This window comes from Schistocerca serialis, unplaced genomic scaffold (assembly GCF_023864345.2).
Source record: "Schistocerca serialis cubense isolate TAMUIC-IGC-003099 unplaced genomic scaffold, iqSchSeri2.2 HiC_scaffold_1122, whole genome shotgun sequence".
Classification (NCBI taxonomy): Eukaryota; Metazoa; Arthropoda; class Insecta; order Orthoptera; family Acrididae; genus Schistocerca; species Schistocerca serialis.
Window position 1 is genome coordinate 90001 of NW_026047318.1, and position 10000 is coordinate 100000.

General features: G+C 50.4%; 1 pseudogene; it reads left to right on the forward strand.

The window, feature by feature from the left end:
* LOC126432107 (large subunit ribosomal RNA) overlaps window positions 1-139 on the forward strand; it is a 3617-nt pseudogene extending 3478 nt beyond the window's left edge.
* Window positions 140-10000: the final 9861 nt, after the last annotated feature.

Here is a 10000-nt window from a genome sequence, read left to right on the forward strand (position 1 = left end):
TTTTAAGCAACGAGAAAATGTAAATGTAGCCACAGAAGCAAAAGATTCAAAAATCATAGATAGTACGGAGACATGTGTATCCTTGGTGTCACGGGAGACTGAACTTTCACTTCACCTACAGGACAGTGTTGTTATCTCCGGTGCATCCAGTGAGTCCCCTCCTTCTCAACAGGAGAATGAATCTTCTCTTCCCTTACAGAACAGTGTTGCTACCTTTAGTGTATCCAGTGAGTCTCCTCCTTCTCAACAGGAAAATGAATCTTCTCTTCCCTTACAGGACAGTGTTGTTACCTCCAGCGTATCCAGCGAGTCTCCTCCTTTTCAACAGGAGAAACCAATTAGCCACACCCTATTAAATGGGAGAAGTAGTAGTGATATAGGTTCAGGGAATCGAGGAATTCTCTCAAAGATTAAATCTAAGCTGAAAGGGAAAAGTAGAAATGACAATGGAAGTTGTGATAAGCCCCTAATGAAGTCAATCAGCACTCAGACCACTCCTGCAGAGAGTGAAAGTACTCAGATGTCGTCCAGTGATAAGGATAGTGATAAGAATAAGGATAGTGACAAGGATAGCGATACAAAACAAATAGACCCTTATCTAATATATTCAGATCTGGAAGAGAATTATAGGCTCTCTAGGTTGGAAGATATGAGTGTTCTTGTTGTGGCCCTTAGACATATTATTAGAGAAGGACATCCTAAAGGGAAGACCATTGGTTTTCCATATCCAGGAACTGCGGATAGATTGTTTCTGCGATGTAATAACTTACCTACAGATATGGAAGAACTAAGCGAGTTACTTAATCGTGCATATACTCGACGTAGCGAAAAATTTAATAAAGAAGATCTTTACAGAGAGTTTGTAGAATGTTATGGAAGAACCGTTTATGAGTATGACAAGACTGGAGTTAAGTTCTACAACCATATTCGACAACCTTAATGTCAAATAGGAATTCTGGGATAAGAGTTGCTCAGATTAATGCAATGCGTAGTATCACAGTCATGTCCGAGATCTGGAAGGTTGCAGAGGATCGAAGTTTGGATGTTTTATGCATTCAAGAACCGTATACCAAAAATGGTAAGCTTGTTCATAGTCCAGTTAGTGCTAGGGCAATCATGTGTGGAGAAAATCCTATGACGGTTACTGTGGTATTAAAAAGGGAGATTTTGCTTACAGCAATCTCTCAGGTAAATGACGAGCATTCCATCACGGTGGAGTTAACATCACCCGAGGGAGTATTCTTACTTACTAATTCGTATTTTCAGTATGCACATGAGATACAACCATACATAGATAGATTGAAAAGAGCCAAAGAGGTTGGAGGGAATAGATTCCATATCTTCACAATAGATGCCAATGCGAAATCGATACTTTGGAATAGCATAGAGACTGATGAGAGAGGAGTGGAATTGCAGGATGCAATTGGGGAACTCAATTTAATAGTGATGAATAGACCTGGCTTCCCATATACATATCAAAATAGAGCAGGCGCGAAATCGAATATAGATGTGACGTTGGCTAGTGAAAGTGTTTTAAGTAGGATACAAGGCTGGCAGGTGTTGAATAGGGTAACGGTAAGCGATCACAATATGATTACATTCCAAATTACAAGGACATCTGACATGAATAGAAATGAATATTTTTCTGGAACCATTTTTGATTTTAAGAGAGCTGATTGGGAAGGTATGAGGCAAGAGTTACAGCTACAAGTACCAATAGGAAATGGCTTTGATATTGATGAGGCGGCTGAAAAGATACAGAACCAAATTCAAAATCTCATGAATTCCTTCATACCTAGACGATCCTATTTTCGTCAGTCAAGGGTCCCTTGGAGCTCCTCATTAACAGAATTGAGAAGATGTGTACGACGTGCTCGAAGAGCATATCAAAGGGCACTGGGTGATAGAGAGAGACAAAGAAGGCTGCAAAACTACAGAGAACTGAAAGGAAACTATAAACAAGAACTAATAAATACCAGAATAAAGCACTGGGAAAACTTTGTTAAAAGACAATTTGAAACTAATGTATGGGGACTGCCATATAAGATTATTAGTGAAAAAATTAAGACACCACTTATCATGTCTACGCTCCAGAAGCCGGATGGAACTACAACAATAGGTTGGCGGGACTCAGCTCACTACTTATTGGAAGCTCTGCTACCAAGTGATGATCCAAATTCAGATAATGAACACCAGTCGCTTTTGAGACTAAAAATGGAAGAAGACTATCCAGATGAGGGTGTGGTTATTCCGTTTGCACAGGAGGAGGTGGGCAATGCCATTGATTCCTTGAAGAAAAATAAATCTCCTGGAATAGATAAAATAACTACAGAAACACTACAGAACCTTAAAATGCTAATTGTACCGTATTTGACAGCCTTGCTGAATGAGTGTCTCCTGCAAGGAAGGGTACCAAAGGTGTGGAAGGTTGCTGAGGCAATTATTATCAAAAAGGGTGAGGATAGAGATCCGAAACTTGCGAAGAGCTACCGCCCAATATGTCTGCTGAACACTATGGGGAAGGTCCAGGAACGACTCTTATGTGGACGCTTACGCGACCACAGGGAGCTTCTTGGCCTTCACCAGTGCCAGTATGGTTTCCGACCAGGTAAATCTATAGATGACGCAGTCAACCAGGCACTAGGAATGGTCTCCAATACATTGGCGAAATATGTAATCGGCGTGACAATTGATATACAAGGTGCATTTGACAATCTTTTTTGGCCCTCCCTGTTTGCTAGATTACGTGAATTGAGAACCCCCAAGTGTCTGTATTTGAGCTTGCTTGATTATTGTAAAGATCGAACAGTAAAGTGGACCGCGCCAGAACATACAATTACTAGGCATGTTACTAAAGGATGTCCTCAGGGCTCCATTTGTGGTCCTATATTTTGGGACATTTTTACAGAACCCCTCCTAGAGTTGCTGAATAACAGTGAAAATGTAGCCGGCGTAATAGCTTATGCAGATGATTTGTTTGTGATTATAACAGGAGATTCTAGAAATTCTATAGAGACAAGAGCTAACATAATGCTTAATTTAGTAAGTCAGTGGTGTGCTTGTAACAAACTGCAAGTGGCTGCCAACAAAACAAAATACATGTTACTTAAAGGGAAATTATCAGCAGGAAGAGGACCCTCTATAAAACTGCAAGATACTCCAATCAGTCGTGAAGCCATTTGTAGATATCTTGGACTGTATCTAGATGAGGGTTTGAACTTTGGAGCACATATCAAACAAGTTTGTGAGAAGGCTATGAGTCTCATGAATAAGATTTGTACAATAGCGACTTCCAGCTATAAATTACCCCCTAATGCTATCAGAATATATCATGAAGCGATATTGTTATCAATCGTATCTTTTGGGGCTAGTGTTTGGGCACATAAGCTAAGACAGGTACGACCTGTGAGACACTTGAGAAGGATGCAACGAAGTGTGCTCATTAGGATGACTGGTGCCTTCAGAACAACACCTACTGAAGCATTATTGGTGGTCTTAGGACTGTATCCTGTAGACTTACAAATCCGCCAAAGAGGAGCTAGGTACTGGCTTCGTAAGGGTGACTTAGGTAGAGTGGAAGCAATTACAGGACAAAGAATTGAGGACAAAATCCAGCTAGCACGCTGGCTGGATAGAGAATGGCAAATAGTGTGGGACAATACTGACACTGGAAGACGAGTACATAGGATATTTCCAGATATTAAAGAGAGGAAGCGAATGCGACACATAAATGCAACAAAAGGAATGATTCACTTCCTAACTGGACACGGACCATACCCTACCTACTTCTTAAAAATAAATAGTTCAGACCATAATAGATGTGAATGTGGTGCTGAGGGAGATCCAGAACACATGATATATGGGTGTCAAAATAGTGATTTCGAATCTGACGAGCTAGAGATGTTACGTGATAAAACCGTTAATGAAATAGTTCGTGATGAAAAGGCGTGTGAAATAGTGTGTAAATACGCAGATAGGTACTCAGTTAGGCAACTGCGTGAGTATACCATTGCTGGAGGACGAGCAGCGCAGCATGCAGCACGAAGACTGGAACGCCAGCAGCATGTGAATCCAGGTGTTCAAGGTCCAGCAACAGCAACGAGAGCTCGGCGCGCGCCTTCTCCAGACACACTAGAAGCTGCCAGAGGAACCGCACCACCTGTGCCACCTAACATCTATAATCGCCGTCGCTTTCTGTGGTATGCTCCGCGTGGCCGTGCTCTAGCTGCCTATATGGCAAATCGGCAGGCTCTGGGGCAATTGTCTCCAGAATCTGGCGAGGAGTCAGGGGGTGGTGATGGGCGCGGTGCGGGGGAGGATGCCGAATACAACTAGCGAATAACATGTTCAAGACAAGAGAACTACTTGGTTTAACTATAGTAGAATAATAATTGTACAGTAAATGTAGATGTAGGATGATTACAAAAAGGATACAGTTGCCTCCTGGGTCGGACAGGGCGTGAGGAGTTCCAGAGATTACTCTGAAGTGTTTCCACGTCCTGACCATGTGAACAGGAGGTAATTCTGCAATGAGTTCAAACTGTTGCCTCATGGGAGCGGAGTCCTGACTAGATCTACCAGGACTACAGCAGGTGTACATGAGGTCACAGTTTATTTTATGGACATAGACTCTTAGGTTAGTGGGTGTTGGTGATGGGTCTTCTACTTTCACCTTCTTCCTATTCACACTCTGACTATTTTATCTTTTTCTTCTATTAGGTTAGACATTTTCTTTTTCTTTTCTTTTCTTTATCATATGGTAATAAAGATAACAAATAGATTATATGGTAGTGGTTTCACCATGTAGTAGCAGCCCGGGTCCACGGCCCTAGGGACGGGCAACTCTTTTATGAGGCTAAGAAGGCTGAAAATGTTTCTTTAGTATAATGGAAGGGCCAATGTTGCTACATGTAACTTATGTAAATTACATTTTCTGTAAATAGCCTGCTTTAGTTTTTCAAGGCAGCAGGCTTTTCAAGATGTAATAAATGAAAAAAAAAAAAAAAAAAAAAAAAAAAAAAAAAAAAAAAAAAAAAAAAAAAAAAAAAAAATGTCCCTATCTACTATCTTACGAAGGCCGTTATGCTGTCTAACCAGTGGTGGAGTCCACCAATACTGGTAGAAGACGGGCGGCTAAATGTCCGATCTCTCAACCTTCCCGTGGTGTAAGATGTGAGTAGCCGGGCAACCGGTGAAACCAATGAGAGAAGGGCGACTCCCGTGCGGGGTGCAGGCGAAGACGCAGAGGGACTGGGCAACCGGCCTCTCCAAGCCGAGTCTCGCACTCCGCTCGCCGTGGGCGCTAAGGTGTCGGACACTTGTGTCTAGTATCCTTGCTCACTGGCGAATGGCACTTGCTCGCTTCTGCGGCGCTTGCTGTGCTCTGGCTCCGGCCGGGGTGCGGCGGGCGCCGCTTTTGCGTTGGCGGCGCTTGCTGTGCTCTTGGCTCCGGCCGGGGTGCGGTGGGCGCCGCTTTTGCTTTGGCGGCGCCTGCTGTGCTCTTGGCCTTGGCCGGGGTGTGGCGGGTGCCGCTTTTGCGTTGGCGGCGCTTGCTGTGCTCTGGCTCCGGCCGGGGCGCGGCGGGCGCCGCTTTGGCTGTGGCGGCGCTTGCTGTGCTCTTGGCTCCGGCCGGGGTGCGGCGGGCGCCGCTTTTGCGTTGGCGGCGTCTGCTGCGCTCTTGGCTCCGGCCGGGGTGCGGTGGGCGCAGCTTTCACGTTGGCGGCGCTTGCCGTGCTCTTGGCCTTGGCCGGGGTGCGGCGGGCGCCGCTTTTGCGTTAGCGGCGCTTGCTGCGCCCCGGCTCCGGCCGGGGTGTGGCGGGCGCCGCTTTCCCGTAAGGACATTTCGTAATGCATCAGCCATGCTGCGTATGTCTCCTGCAGAGGCTGCAAACCTGTCGGGCGCAAGTCTGAATGGTATAGTGTCTCTCTGCGAGGACGTGCCTCCGTCTCTGCCTGTGTGCGCTACGGAGTTTCACGCCTCACCGTCAGGAACGAAGTATTACCGCGCTCGACTTATCGGACGTGGGATGCATCGCTCCAAGACACAAGTGCCACGGGAGTTAACTCCCGACATGGAGGTTGTCACGCCCTTCGTGCGCCTCCACCTACTGCGAGCGCTTGTAGGTGTCGGACTCGTGAGTCTAGTATCCAAGCTCGTACGTAGGATGTGCGCGTGGCAGCGACGCGTGTCGACAGCTGTTGGCACGCGGCAGTTGCCTTATGCGCATGGTGGTGCGTCCTGCGCGGCTCGCTGGTGGTGGGCTCTCGCTGCGGCGCCGGCCTCGCACATGCTCCGCCCGGCAAATGTCGGACGGCGGTGCGGTTGGCCGGGGTAGCTGCGGGGCTCGTCCGCCGGCTGGGCTGCGCACGGGTGCGCTGCCGTGTCGGATGCGCTGCGCTAGGCCGCGTCGGCTGGGCGGTGCGCGCGCTGCTGGCTGGCGCGGGATGGGCGGTCGGTCTCTGACTGGCGGTCTTCTCTCGCGGCCACGCTGGCGGCGGGCGCTGGCCCTGCTGCGCCCGGCTCGGCAGGCCACGTCCGGACAACTAAGCGGCGCCGGCCGGCCATACGCAATGTTGGCTGTGGTTGGCGCAGGCGGTTGGCGCAATAAGCACAGTGGGGAGTTCTGGCGGTCATCGTTCCTGCTGAAACTAAGTCTCTCACTGCAGAGAACCTAATGTGGAAGCAGGCCGATGTCCACGCGCGGGGAAGGGCGCCTGACTGCGAAGCGCTCTCTGGCCTTCAGAGAATGCAACGCGGACGGCGTCTCGGCCTCGATCGGAGGATTCCTTGGTGGACAACTGCGAAGGGGAGACCGGCAACGGTCACCACAACGCGGAAGTCACCAGGAGCTGCCACAGGAGGATGCTCCTGAGTGGTCTAAGACCACGACCACAGGGACGGAGGCTAATGCAGTCGCCGTACGGGCTCGGCAAACCCGGGGTGCCCTAGCCCGGAGCTGGCAAGCGCTACCAGCGACGGCCGTAAACTGAGATACGCACTTCAACGACTGCTGTGAGGCGCGCAGTGGAACGTCGTGCGTGTTTTGGACCGGTGTCTTGGCTTAACCGCCTGGGCAAGAGAAGGACAATCTCTATAATCACCCCTCACCCTCTGCGTTAGCTGGCGGCTATGGGGCGCAAGGCTGTTGAGTTGTGAACAGTCATGAGTCAGCCACCTCAGAGGACCGGCCGACCCTCTGTTGTATAAGGCTTACCCAGGTGTGCGGGGCGACGCCTGGATGGACAACATAGATCCCTAGCTGTTCGTGGGAACCACATGGACTCTCTCAAACAACCTTGTCCCGACGGAACTGGTGGGCCGTCGCGGAGTCAACACACCAACCATTCGGGGAGCGAGTCGGACACCTCGTGTACTGACGAACTCCCAAAACAAGGGCAGTCGGAGGTCCCTAGACCACAAGACCATGACCCCGCGCTTAGTGCGCCAGAATTGGAGTTCCGGACACCCCGTGTGCGGAGCGCTAAGACTGCCGCTAGCGAGACGCTGTCACGGACGCTTGCTGACACGAGTGAAAGTGACAGTGAGAAAGACCGCAAGGCAAAGCTGAGGAAGCAGAGGAAACACCTGCGAAAAGTGCTTCGGCAAAGATCGCAGAGTGCTGACGCTGCAACCGAGCTAATGCCGCCACCCCGCCAGCCGGCGCCAAGAACGGCGCCCAAGGAGGGAGATAAGCCGGAACCGGCGCAGGTAGCCGGGCGCGAGCCCAGCGGCCCAGTCGGGGATGGCGATACGGGGAAGTCCGAACCGAAGGCGAAGACGAAGGCCTCGCGGCCGACGACGCCGCCGGCGGGAAAGACTGCGGGCGGGCCAAAGCTGGCGCAGGTAGCTGGGCAGAAGCCCGGCGGCCCAGTCGGTGCTGGCACGTCCACCCAGACTCGCCCGGCGGGAGAGACGGAGGCCACACGGCCGAAGACTCAACCGCCGGAAACGGTGAAAAGTGCGCGGAAACTGGCGCAGGTAGCCGGGCAGCAGCCCAGCGGCCCAGTCAGTGAAAGTGCCTGCAGTAGCCGCGCCTCTACGCCAATGTCGGGAACCGAAGGGCGCAAGCCCGGGACTCGACAGAAGAAGAGGCGGAAGAAGAACAAGCAGCCGGACTCGGCGCAGGTAGCCGGGCAAGAGCCCAGCGGCCCAGTCGAGGACGGCAAGTCCCCATACAAGGCAAGCCCCAGCGATCTTGCGACCATACAGCTTATCGCGACGCGGCTCGAGGACGTCCTTGAACTCGTAGACGACTCTCTAAAACCGGGGCAACTGGTGGAGGAGAAAAATCTAAGTGACCTCAAGAGACAACTGAGAGCAAAGTTGTTTGACTGGGCTATGGCGCAGTCGGCCCTCACAGGAAGGGTGGACGCCTTGGAGGAGGAGCTGGCGAGGACGAAAGCGGTGCCCCCGGCGCCGCCAAAGACCTTTGCACAAGTTGCCGCCGCTCTACCCTCGACAGAACGGAAAACGCAGGCGATGATAACAAGAGCCCAGACTGAGAAGGCTACGCTCTTCATCAAGTCAAAGGCAAACGAAAGCGGAGCAGAAGTGAGAAAAAAGTTCACCTCCCTGGTCAAGCCAGAAGTGGATGGTGTGAAGTTCTCACGGGTCACCACAAACGGCCCGACGCTCATCGTTGACGTGGCGTCTGAGACTGATCGTCAAAAACTTCTCGCTAATAACAAACTGACAGAAGCTTTGAAATGCGAACTGCCGAAGAAGCTCAATCCGCAGATAATCATATATCATGTACCTTGCGTCATGAAGAATGAAACTGTGGTTGAGCTAACTAGAAAGCAAAACGACCTTGGGGGACTTTCGGAAACACAATTCCGCCAGGAGTTTAAGCCGAAGTTCCGGACTGGACCAAAGGGCAAACAAACATCACATCTCGTGGTGGAAGTAAGCCCCAAACTCAGAGTTGCCATTCTTAGGCAGAAAAGACTGTACATGGGCTTCGAGTCCATGCCAGTTGATGACTACCTAGACTTGGCTGTCTGCACGCGGTGCCAAGATGTAAACCACTCGGCAAGGTTCTGCAAGCAGGACCCGAGTATAATAACATGCGGGCACTGTGGCGAAAACGGCCACATGAGGAAGGATTGTCGAAAAGCGGGGAACCAACCGGTCTGCATTCCGTGCAAAAAGCGAAATCGCAATTGCGTAACGCCAGGAAAAGAGTGTGAATTTTACAAAATCCTCACACAACGTAAAATCCAGCGGACAGACTATGGGAGACAAGACCTCTCGTCAACCGTCTCCTTACCGGCTGCCGCCTCACCTGTTGCCGACCGGACTGTGAAACATCACAATGCCCGTGTCGGTTAAAATAGGACAGCTGAACTGCGCGCGATCGCAAGCGGTGATGCGCGAGGTGCGACGCCGAGCGGAGGAGGAGTCTTTAGACATTTTATGTCTACAGGAGCCATACTCTAAAGACGGAAAGATCCTGTATATGCCGAATACAGCTCAGATCCTGGCAGGGGGAGAGCACCCTATGGCAGCAATCGTTGTGCTAAATCGATCTCTGAGAGCAGTGAAAGTGGCGCACATTAGCAACAGATGCATGGTGTTAGCCGAAATAAACACTGGCGATTTCACCTTTTTCGTGCTGAACATGTACTTTCAGTACAGGCATAGAGAAAGGCCGTATATTGACCAGTTAAAAGAGGCGGTTGGGTTCTATCGCAATGACTTGCTCATTTGCACAATGGACGCAAACGCCATGTCACCCCTATGGCACAGTGACATCACGCCTCTCGGCGCGCGACGCGCCGCTAGGCGAGGTGAGAGACTCGCTGAAGCAATTCTCGAGCTCGGACTAGAAGTGTTGAACCGACCAAACTTCCCACCAACTTTTGAAGGTCGCCGGGGAGCGACCTCAAACATAGATGTGACACTCAAGAGTGCACACGTACATCTCCGGGCGGAGAATTGGAAGGTATGGCGGGGAACGACACTAAGTGATCACAATCTGATCACTTTCACTGTAGCCTA